The sequence below is a fragment of the Rhincodon typus genome, chromosome 15 (assembly GCF_021869965.1).
Source record: "Rhincodon typus isolate 14 chromosome 15, sRhiTyp1.1, whole genome shotgun sequence".
Lineage (NCBI taxonomy): Eukaryota > Metazoa > Chordata > Chondrichthyes > Orectolobiformes > Rhincodontidae > Rhincodon > Rhincodon typus.
Genome location: NC_063346.1, coordinates 32307946 through 32318831, shown reverse-complemented (window position 1 = coordinate 32318831; position 10886 = coordinate 32307946). Strand labels below are relative to the sequence as shown.

Genomic DNA, 10886 nt, shown 5'->3' with positions numbered 1-10886 from the left:
CATAACCCGTCCAGACTGCGGGAAATCTGCCGTTTGTAGCACTTCCAGATCATACACTTCCCAGGCACTGAAAGTAAAGTAAACCAGCAATTAACTGAGTCTTAAGTTTATCCCAGAAGTTTACTGATAGAAAAATCGAGATGGATTTTTCCAGATGGACCAGAATTGTTACCGCACACAGCCCACTGTGACGTTGCCCCCTCGAAGTTTAATTACCGTATGCTAATTTCCCTGGTAGCTACGTGATTAATTAAGAAAATTATATTTTGATGTTCACTTGAAATATTTCCTTTTTTTAAAAAAAATGTTACTCCCGTACATGGTCCGTGTTTAATGCTAGCCTTATAAAGCTCTGCTGAAGACATTTAATGTTTATACGCAACCGATTGGGAAAAGAACTGGCTTATTTACATTAAATACGCGACAAGGTTACAGTGGAGATCAACGTCATTTTATCGCTGATTACTTCTCCTAAGCGCCGAAGCTGTGACTGATGCTTGTGACCCACTGTCCACGAGGATTTCACCTCACAATCTTGACGAGAAAATACTTTCATAGTGTTATTTTTCCCCTAAAGGTAAGACATGAGTTTGTAAAAAAGATCAATTTGTATCCAGCGAAAACGGTACAGCTGCCGCTGGCAGGGAGGTAGTCAAAGGCAAGATGTGTTATGTCTGAATAACAAGTCTGACAATCAGAGTGGGGATAGGGAGAATGATAGGACCTAGATTTAAATAAGTGTGTTTACAGGAGCTCAAGGTCAACAGCAGCCTTGTTCCGTCTTAATATTTGCAGTCGCTACGTTGAGGAAACATGGTAGACTATAGAACATTCTTTGTACGTTATTATATCAAGCGCTGAGCTTTGGCTCATCAAAGCTAAATGCCGCAAGACCTATCTAGTTGCTGTGAATTATGCCAAGACGACAATGGAGTGCTTTTTAATGGTACAATGCATTTCACCTACCAGATAGGGGGAGTCAAAGCTAAAACATGGGAATGTCTTGTGATGTTCTGTGATCAGTATCACTGAGCGCGTTTATCCCGAAAGGGACAGATTAAATAAAAGACTCTTTCTCGGGATGTGCGCGATAGAGTTAACAGAGCAATCTTTAAAGGGCAAACGTGACACGCGGAGCCACTATTTCCCCCTCAGTGCAAGAAAATGATCAAGTCAATCATGTGGACATGCTTCATTATTCATTGAACACAATCTTTTACAACGCTTCATTTACGTGCAGGAGTTTCTTCTAGGCTTTGCTGTTAAAATTAAGGTAAGGAAGGAGGATGCGCCGGGTCGTGTTGAGATTTGGGGGGGACCTTGTGCGCGATTTGCGAAGATTTAAAGTCAGTTTGTACTATTTTTTTGTTTCTTTGTACGCAGCGCAACGGGGCCTACTTTTCCACCGTGATTAAAAAATACAGTATAATTAAATATCCATGCCAGTGACGTTTGCATGCAGGGCTGTCAGGGGAAAAAGCAGAAAATAATAAAAGCAGCCGAGAAGCCATTGAATGGCGCTGTAGAACTTGCGTATGGAAATCATCCGTTTTAATTTTAAACAACAAAATATGTTGCTGCCTTTAATAGCACAGTGGGAATGAATTAATCCCGTTCGCAAACGAACAGCCGCTTGAAGTGCTCAACATTCCACAGTTATTCACAATGCAAAATGGCACTTAGCCAAACTTTTGGCCAATTTTTTTTTAACCACTTAACTTTGTTGAACCACTCGCATGAAATCCCTCCACTTCCACCTCGCCCCCTCCCTCCTTCCCTCCCTCCACAAGCCTCCCTGCACCCTCGCCTCCTGATGTTGTTACAACAGGGGTCTGGTGCCTCCGCGTACCTGACTTTTGCACTCCTCGCAGATCAACAGCGAGGTGTCCCCTCCCTCCCCAAACTGTGGGCCATGTGTCAAAACTTGAAGACAGGCGAGTGCCGGTGCGACCTGCCATTTTGTACCCAGACCGACCCTTCACTTGGGACTGGAAGCCTGGCAGCCAGCCGCCGAGTGAGGTTGTAGCACTTCTGAGATGTTTGAACTGCCCCCAGTCAGATCGGAAGTGTTTTCCAAGGGAATCAGCGAACGCATTATTGGGGATAGTGGCGCTGGGGTTGGGGGGGGGGGGGTTGGGGGTGGGTGGTGAGGAATACAGGTTGTGTAGGAAACACCTGTTCGAGCCTTCCAGACAGCAATTCCTTATCATATGTGAATGTGTGTGTGTGTGTGTGTGTGTGTGGGGGGGGGGGGTGGATTAATGTTCAATTTACCTTCTGAGTATTTGTTTACACCGACTCCCGCTGAATTCTTCCAGTCTAACATTTCATTTTAAAAGTCGGACGAATGGGGCTTACAATGACCGAAGTACAAATGCCAAGTACTTTTTTTTTGGGGGGGGGGGGAGTGTGGAAGCGTCTCTTTTTAAGCAGGGAGGCGTTGGAAAAATAACATAAAAAAAGGTTAACGCGATGGTTTCAATATCCCCCCATCTGTTGCAGCCGTGCACGCAACACGAGCAAGAGAAACCCGGGAACAATAATGGAAATAAATGCATGTACTCCACACATCCCTGTGTTCATCAAGGAGTGCCAAACTGCGCTCCACATTAACGAGCAGGATCGCCTTGCCTGTCTCGGATCTATCCCTGCAAACCAAGTGCAAAGCCAACGGCTGGCTGCTCTTTTGCCCGAAGTAGTTGCGGAGCCCGGGAGTTGAAAGTGACTGGGAGCGTGCAAGCGGCGTATTGTTTAACGGTTTCTTGGCGAGACTTGGGCTGTTTGTGAGTGGGATAGTGGCGGGTGTAGACGTGATTTGTCAGCTCGGGGCTTTGCTGCTGCTTGTACAAATGCGCATGATAGAGTGCCCGGAATTTCAACAGCGATCGCGCCCTGTGACCCTTCCGGGGCCCTTTGGCGAAGTCTCAGCCGCTAGGCTTTTCAAAAGCACGGCCTGCCCCGGATCCCAAAGTGGGTGCCGTGCTCTGGGGAGAGAGCTTCGCTTTCTCTTAGGGCTGCTCGCTGCCCTAGGGGGGGTCGCCTGCAAAAAGGGCTTTAATTAATTTCAAGAGAGAGATGGCTTGAAACGTAACGCTGACGTCGTATTGTAAATCTCTCTCTCTTTCTCTCTCTCTCCCCCCCCCCCCCCCCCCCCCCCCAATCCCCGGTGCAGTATTGTGTTGAAGCGTTACTGTACATCATCGCATTAACCTTCATCTCCTTAGCCTCTTACACTACATCTCATGAAACTTGTCGTGCCCAAAGGCGAAGTCATACGGAGGGGGCCGTGCATGATTGTTAAGGTAAAACATCTCTGTACCAAACTTTGTCCCCCCCTCAACTCCGCCACCATTAAAACAGAAAATGACCCGAGCGACCTGCAGTGGCAGTTCAGCCGCATGTGTTCCAAGAGAAGTGTTTGAGCAAAGCCTCTAGCATTCCAAAGGCTGGTGCCACGGGTTATTAAAGTACAATAGTGGGATTTTTCTAGCCTGAGGGATTTTAGGTTTTCTGTCGACTTTCATAACTTCCCGCCTGCTTACAGGTGAGGCAGAGTGTTGGAATTTTACACACACACAGCCTTAACCAGAAGCGCTGTCAATGAGGGGAGGGGAAAGGAGGGGAGCCAAACACTCATTTGCTAACACTTTGCCAGTTCAGCCTTCACTGTTTACAGCCACCGTGTCACAATAGACTACAGACTGCAGCTTTTTTTTTGACCGCGCAGCAGTTTGACGCCCCACGCCTTTAATTATGCAAGGATCGTTCTCTTTGAAAAAACCTCGCTCTAGTTGACGCGCCACTTTCTCAATTTCCTCCTGTTTCTAACGTACCTACTGCGATGTAGTTTTATCGCGCTCTGATCACAGTGATCAGGATATTGCCGAGGAGTTTTTGTTTGGGGAGGAGGGAGCTGGTGAATGGTGATGCCTTTGCATCTTGTTCGGTTTTTCTTTTGCTCTCTTGAAAAGTTAGGCACCGTCTGGTGGCTGCTGTGGGAGAGAAGTGCACATCTATTTCCAAGACATCAGTCGAGTGGTTAAGACCTCTTCAGTTGACAAGCACTAATGCTTTGCTGTTTCACATATGATGTCATGGTGATCCTGGGAGTGCAAATGTCTCCTGATTCCACCATTAAACGCCTGGCTGATTTGCCTGATAATGATAGCATTGCACCGCCAGACAGACAGACCCAAACCCTGTGAATTAGCATCTCTTGACCAGAGAGGGGAGCTTGATCGCTGGAACAATTGTTCGCTTTCTTTCTCGCTTGCACGAATTTTTTAAATCCCGGAATGGGGGTGGAAACTGCTCAAGGCATGATACACCTTTGGAAAGGTAGCATGTCTCCAACTGAGAGAAATGTAGATTATTATTTTTTTCTTTATGACCTTCTGGATCGTCTTATAGCCGAGCCTAACCGATTAAATCCGATAAGAAACTAGAAAGAAGCAAAGACCAGCGCTGCGGTGCAAAGTTACGGTATACTTGGCGAATTGCCGCGTAGCGTGTTTGTGTTCCCCGAAACTTATGTGTTCTTTGAGCCGCACCATATAATAAAAAGAAAATCTATGGACCGTGTTTCACACTATCACTGATTTACAAAAGAAAAATCATATACATCACAATGCACAGCTGGGTGCCTGTGTGCTGACTGCACGATACATAACTGCAATATTAATGTCAGATTATTGTTTGGTGCGTAATGTGTTCTCTTAATTCAATATGTCAGTAATACAAGCCATGCAAAGGATTACGATCATTGTTATTTTGTGTGATTCACTTAAAATTCATTCTTAGACTAACTCTTGAACAAACCTTCCTTTTAAGAGTTAATGGTTACTTGAATGTATTGTTGTCAGTGACACACCCAATATTTTAATACACCGTTCAGACAATTCACAGCTTCATGTAAGGTCATAGAAAGGAGGGATTTACTGTGTATTCAGTTTTATATCTCATGATGGTAAGACCAGACAGTTATTAAGAAGGAGCAACTTTGTAATACAGGTTCGTCTTTTTTTTAAAAGACCTAATTGGCGCCGTAGGACAAACAGGTTGCCTGGGCCACTGGAAGGAATTAACTGTGCATTTCCTCAATTCGTAGATATTTCGGGGATGAAGTACTGGATAGAGTTTCACGGGTGTGGGTACCAGGCTGGAAACGAGTGAAAAGAGATAACGAGTTTGATTATCGTGTTATTGATGTTGGTTGTAGACACGTCACATTGAATAGAATTAGATGAAGGAGAACATTTTGAATGTATTTCATCATTGTGACTCGTAATGATCTGAAATAATTACGCTTACAAGAAATGTAAAATATATGTTTCAGTTCTTATGTTTTCGCTCTGTATCATCGATTAGGAAACTTAGATTTTGTTATACCCTCTTCAGAACAAGCCATTGCAAAATATTTCATTCATTCTGTTTCAGTTTCAAATACTTTTCCACCTATCCTGTTGAACAACTTGATTGCAGTCTCTCTAACAGAGTTGTTCATCATAGCTCCAGAAACTACGACTGTTTTTGGAATCTGTCCTTGTCGAGTTATATTCCTCCAATGCTATCCCACCTAACAACACTCTACTACTGAATTGAATATTTTCATATGCCATGTTACCTCATTTTGGGTTAGTGAAATGTTAAGTACAAAACAGAACTGCAACGGACTCAAAATACCTGCTAAGATAAATTTAAAAACAAAGGCAAAATTATGGAACCCAGAAGATGAAGCTAACAATAAAGAAGGAAAAATAGTCAGTGCTGCCCAATCACCAGATCTTAGGTCTTTTCATCAACCTTTCTCACCTGATATAACAGAGACTGTATGAATTAAAGAGCTAACAGTCCTAAGTATTGAAATGGCACAAGTCAATTGTGAACAAGGTTGATTGCCGATGGCACAAGTTTATATCACTTTCAGAGTTAGATGAAAACTTTGAACTGTATCAATTTGGTTGGGAGTTTTACATGAAATACCCAAATCACGGCCTTTGCATCTGTTCAACTCTACTCTCAGAATTTCAGTGCTGAACCATGGCAAAACTCTGGCTTGTTACTGATTTCCTTTGAAATCCAAATGGAGGCAATAATGTGCACATAAACACAGAACGTGATGATATTGAATGATTTGAAGAATTTTCCTTGAGCATTTGTGTGTTCCACACAGCCCTTTTTATAACCACATGACACATGTGTGATATTAAACAATAATATGGTCATGTAGCCAGCAAAGTGATTTAATAGATATGCTTGGTGATACCCAACAACGTGTAAAGAAAACATGAATCTCTTTGAAGCCAGCCATTCACCAAATAAATTTGCGAAATGATTGTTCAAAGTCTTCTGATTAATAATTTCTCATATATGGTGTTCTGAAGAACCAAAGATCTAAAAGAAAGCATATGTTTCAAAACTTGTAACAATCTTTCAATCGGTATTCAAGATAGTAATTGATTTTCTTTGAAATAACAAAGTTGCCTTGGTTACATCTGCACATCACTTACTGGACTATTGTGACCACTTGGTCTCACACTTGTATTCACACTTAGACTTTTCCCAGATGCTGAATTGACTGTTCAGGCTGATCATCTCTTTACTGACAACAATTACAACTGCATAAGTTATGAAGATTCCTATGGCCATCAATTCAATCTTTCACATGCAATTCAGCAATTTATAACAATAATGTAATTTCTAGTTATCGTGTCCTTTGGAAAATTGCCTGACAACACAATCTACTACCTTTTATGGCCTTTCGTTGTAATACTACATATTGTGTCCCTTCAATGTGGAGAATGAGCTCCACAATAAATTAAACGTGCAATCTTGACATTTCATGATAAAAAAACTTTTAAGATGTTTCCCAGAATATCTCATGCTTTATGTTCTACAACTTAACAATTCAACTTTACTGTGTGATTAATTTTTTTTACCGTGGACAATGAAACATGTATTACATAACTGGAAATAACTTGCTTTAAGGCTAAGGCAATTGCACAAATTCCATCAGTTCTCTGGCTAGCAACAATGAGTGCCAACAGTAATTGTACCATCTCACAACTAATAATTGCCACTGAACATTCTGTGGTGATAATTGTTCAAACAAACCCTGCTTACTCCACAACAAGTTATATTTAGTAAGTACCTTAAAGGTAATGAACCATCCAAAGATGCTTCACAGGAACTTGAAACAGCAAAATTAGACACCAAGTCTCATATAGTGATGTTAGGGTGGAGGGACAAAAAGTTGGTATATTGCAGTCATTTTGTAACAATTGAACATTTTCATGCTGACTGTTACCATGTCACGCCACTACTTGACAGAAGGTTAGAATGGCATGGGGGGGTGGGGGAGGTCGGTGGTTATTCACAGGAGCTGGATGATATACTGAGTTATATAATGACTATTGCCCTGTTGGATTTGGTTTGGAATTCAATTAAGATAGTAGCTTGTAAAACGCCTATGTAAAATGAATTTGAGAAATTACCAGCCATTTCTTAGTGAATATTAGTCACAGTACAAAATTATTTAGAAACTGACACTGACTAATCATGGTATGAGTGGAGTGGGACACAGAAAATGTCATGCTGATCGAGTATGAGGCATTTTCCTGACAGTGACCTTGATGTACATTGGGCAAAATCATTTTGAACTTTCAGATCTGGGGAAATGGTATTTGAAATGGATGCTATTCTGACAAAAATCACGAAGGAAGGATATGTAAAAATTGATTGTACCAGAGAAAATTTCACTATTAGCGTTAAACTTCTTCACATTTTTGCAAAACAAAAAATGTAAGCAAAATCCAAACACTATTAGAGAAAGGGACTCTATAGAAGGTTGCAAAATGTATATTTATTCTACTAAAGTAGAGATCTGATAAACTTGGACTTTACCAATTTTGGTTTCCTTATTTAGAAAAAAAGCATACTTGCATTAGAAGCTATTCTGAGAAGGCTCACTCAACTGATTTCTGGGGTGAAAGGGTCATCTTGTGAGAAAAGTTGGACAAGATGGGTCTATATTAATTTGTGTTTAGAAGAATCAGAAGTGGTCTTATTCAAACACATATATCCTGAGGGGATTCCACAGGATGGATGCTGACAAGATATTTTTGTCACTTGATGGAAAGACTGAAACTAGGGAACACAGTTTAAATATGAGAAGTCCCCCATTTAAGATGGAGAGGAAGAGTTTTTTCCTCTCACAGGGTCAAGAGTCTGTGGAAATCTCTTCCCAAGACAGTGCTGAAGCAGGGGCATTGAATATTTTTAAGGCTGACATTGATAGATTCTTTATTGACAAGGTAGCCAAGAAAATGGGTTCAAGCCACAATCAGACTGATTATGATCTTATCTAACGGCAGAACCAACTGATGTATTCCTGCTCCTAAACTTATATGGGATCACTTTCATTTCAACAACAAGCACAGAGAATGTTCAATAATCTCCTGTGCCTACAGATTATGCACTCAATTTCTATTTGTAAGTCTAACTTTCTACTATTCCATCTACATTTAGAATCTACTATTGTTTAATCCACAACTTGTGCTTTACCGTTTTTCTAGCAATGATATATTCTCATTCAGATCTTCAGCAGGAAGTCCAGATTTGGTTGTTAAATTAATTTAACTACTTTCCAAGATGTAATGCACTTTCAAAGTTTTTGGGTAGATTGTGTGGGCTGGGAGAGAGAAATCATTAACACAGACAATTTTCCAACTCTACGAGGTAGCCTTATATGATAGCTGAACGTGGTCAGCATGAGGACAAATCATGCAAACATTAACGATCTTGACTATCAACTCTTTCATCTCAAACAACACAGCATGAGGTTTGGAAAAAAGGATGGAAGGAGATAAAATACTGGACAACAGTAAAAAGGAGATAACATAATTTATGATTTTAATTTCACCTGGAGATGACACCGTCCCTTACACTTCATCCAGAGTTGTTCAGCTTCTCAAACAATTTCGTTTGATTGCTGTCACTTTTTAATACTCATATTATTCATTCAAATAGAATACTCTTGTTTTTGTTCTTCTGGTTAGGCTCAGTCCTCCATTTGTGAGAATTTTCTCCTCAGCTGGTTCTCTCTCTGATTCTTGATCTATATTTGATATCAATCAGAAACTGATTCCAGAGTTCTTTGAACAGGAATACAGTGCTTATGCACAGGCCATTGTGAAACTGAAATTTTGGACTAAAAAAAATTGTAAAGCTTAATCAGTCTTGATAAATAGCCATGTGTGACTTTTATGTGGGATCTCTTAGTCAATCTAGCATAGTGGAACCAGAGCATTATTGTACATGGTTTCTCTCAAGGATAGAAATAAAAGAAATCAATGGCTCCATTGTAGAAATAGTCTTTTCCCACAAGATTTTTACCTATGTTGCTTAGCATTGGTGAATTTGTATTATAATCAAATCGTTTGATCAGAAACATATGCAAGTCTCAGTAACTTTTATACAATTTATTGTGTTAATGAACCAGCTCCTGACAGACACATTCTGTGCAGTTAATGACAACCCCAAAATAAATTGCTGGATATGGTAAAGCCACCAGCTTTTTTCCAGAGGTTAACTGTGGCAAATTTGGTGTTGTTGACTGTGTGATATTTTGGATCAGAAGTTGGGAGCAAATATATATTGCAAGGGAAAGATAAGAGCAGTTTTATTATTATTAATATTTATTCTAATGCCCATTAGAAAACACCACATTTTAAAGGATGGAAACTTCAATAACAACTTGCATTTGTTTAACACCATTCATTTAGGAAACATCCCACAGCACTTCAAAACAGTGTAATCAGAGAGAAAGTGACACCAAACCAAAGTTGGAAGTATTAGTATGGTTGATTAATAGTTCACCTAAAGTAGGGGGTTTTTAAAGAGGGTCTCAAAGGAAGAGAGAGAGGTGGTGTACAGAGATGAAGGGAATCCAAGAGCTTGGAGCTTGTACAGCTGAATGTATCGCACCAATGGTAGCATAAAAGCAGTGACTGAAATAAAGGAAACTGACTTTGAGGATTGCAGGTGCATGTAGGGCAAAGGAAGTTTCATAGATAAAGAGAGGTGCAACCATTGAGGGATTTGAACTGGCAAATGAGAATTTTAAAATGTAAACATTGATCGATAAGAAATCAATATATGTCAGCAAGCACAGGGGTAATTGACAACTGGAACCTAGTCTGTGTTAGAATACAGGCAGTAGAATTTGGATAAATTCAGGTTTATGGAGGGTGGAAAATGGGGTGCCAGACAGGAGTGTCTTTAAATAATTAGAAAAGCATGAATAATGATATCTCACAGATGAGATAGGGCTGGAGATGACCATGTTAGAGAATTTTGTGATTGTGTAGGTACGAGTCAGAAGCACACTCCATGGTCAAATAGGATGTTGCTGTTGCAAAAGGTTTGTTCCAGCCTGAGAGAGTGACCAGTAAATGGGGGAGTTAAATGGACATGGGTACCACTAATAGATGAAGGACAGAATATAGCAATGACATAGGACATTATTTAGCCAGGGAAATGGGATCCTGCCGACAGAGCAGGAAGTCACATGGACTCCTGAAGAGGCAGGAAAGAGTCAGCAACTTCTGTTATGCAGTAAGGACTGTTACGTTCACTATTAATAGTATCTATAGTCCCTGCAGTTACCCACCTTGGAACTGTTCTGTTCATGTGGCCAATTGGGATCTCCACAAAAAAAAAAGTAGGCTGAACAACCCTGGTCATAAAAATAAATCTTACTCCATGCCTGAGTACAGTAAGATCACTCTCAATTAAAAACAATGATAGGCGACCATATTCTATAACGCAAAGCTTTGCTGCTCTTGGGTCGTCCTTCTGACTTTCTGTGGAATGTAGCAGTGAAATGT

At 40.7% G+C, this 10886-nt stretch overlaps 1 protein-coding gene across 7 annotated transcripts in view; it reads left to right on the top strand.

Moving 5' to 3' along the window:
• Positions 1 to 523: 523 nt before the first annotated feature.
• The window catches only part of znf536 (zinc finger protein 536), a 551541-nt gene continuing 541178 nt past the window's right edge, over positions 524 to 10886 (top strand). For 4 of the 7 annotated variants that reach the window (XM_048606053.1, XM_048606047.1, XM_048606051.1 and 1 more), the window contains exons 1-2: positions 958 to 1273; positions 3173 to 3302. The gene's annotated coding sequence lies outside the window, so the exon portion shown is untranslated. Of the gene's footprint in view, positions 578 to 957; positions 1274 to 1933; positions 2020 to 3172; positions 3303 to 10886 lie in introns of those variants that run through there. The other 3 variants (XM_048606050.1, XM_048606048.1, XM_048606049.1) reach the window with 3 other exon arrangements.